Raw genomic sequence first — 1,586 nt, forward strand, 5'->3', positions numbered from 1 at the left:
TGAGTGAGGTTGAAGCTCTGATTTATTATCATTATTATAGATATAAAATGCTAATCATTGTTAATATACACCCAAATAGGAAGCACAAATGGATTTTAAATTGAAAAAACAAACTGTCCCATTTGTTACACATAAGCAGGGCGATGGAGTTATTTGACTGTGTTGATCCATCAGTTTAAGTTCAACTCTGCAGGGAGTCAATTGATCAAAGCTGCATCCGAGGAATGCATGGGGGAAGTTTCCCAACATGCCCTTGGGCAAAGTGTTTAGTTGTGTTTGGATGTCCCCTGCTGAGAGTCCTGTGTTCATATGTGCGGCGGGTTGCTGTTTTTTGATGTGAGACATATTTGCACCATGGGTGAAGTTATCCACTGAGTTAGAGTTCCCGTTTGTGACTTTAAGTGCTCCTGAAGGAAGCATAGTGCATTTTCTTTATCAGTATGAATTGCCTCACTATGAGGTTGACTCTCTGATTTGTTCTTGCCCGAGACCCACTTCACCACAGGTTTTCAGAGTTACTGGAGCTCTGTCATATTGTACAATATTTAACTCTTTCAGAAGTGTTACATATTATTATATCACTATATCTAGTGTGGAACATTATAAACACTTTAAAGTGTTAAATTAAACCTTATATAAATGTAATTATCAGTCAAATTAGCTGTGTATTTTACTTAATTGTACAGGTGTGACTTTACTTGAACAACCTGGTTGAAGATCTCTTGTCTTGTTGTTTTTGCCAATAAGGAAAGATAATCTTTTACCTTACAATTCCTCAGTAGTTACTCAGTACTTAAGGCAAACTTTAATTTGAATACCTTTTATTTAAGCAGATCTTTAAATCAGTACTTTTACTTTTACTGAAGTAAATTTTATCTAGTGACTGTATTTTTACTTGAGTACAAAAGCCATGAACTTTTTCCACCTCTGCACATAAGATGGAAGGTAAAATTTACAGACTTTTCAGTGAAATCCCAACAAGTTTGTATTTAAAGCTTTCACTTGCTTCCACATCTAAATTGTAGATATTGTTTCAAAATATTCTGCTTTATATAGGAAAGTTTTGAAGGGCATTTCTTCTTCCCTAAAATCTTGTTTTTTTCCATACACATTGCAGAGAACCTGAGCTGACCTTATGCACATGTTCGTCATACTGCTTTAATTTGCTGTCTTATTTTATATGCACACAGCTGTGCAAATCACTCTGACCAGCAACAGCTGTGCTTTTGGCAGCATTTCCAGACATACAGTATGCAATCAGGGCAGTTGTCTTGATTTTTCCAATAGTACTCAAAGGCAGCATTTAGATAAATCTCTCTAAAAGAGGTGATATTACTCAGAAATTATCTTAATATATATTCTGAGCATAGATCATTTAAAAAAACAAAAAAAAAAACAAAGATGAAGCTTTAGATTGACATTTTAAGTGTAAGAGAGGAGAAGTAAACATTTCTTAGTCAAATGATCATGCTACTGCCACAGACTAAAAGTGGATGATGCCCCCTTGTGGTAGAAAAACTCATCATGAACTCAATAAGGCCTGACTTGCACCATCAAATCAATCTCACTGACACTTTATGAAGCAG

The sequence above is a fragment of the Cheilinus undulatus genome, linkage group 11, assembly GCF_018320785.1.
Source record: "Cheilinus undulatus linkage group 11, ASM1832078v1, whole genome shotgun sequence".
In the NCBI taxonomy this organism is placed as follows: domain Eukaryota; kingdom Metazoa; phylum Chordata; class Actinopteri; order Labriformes; family Labridae; genus Cheilinus; species Cheilinus undulatus.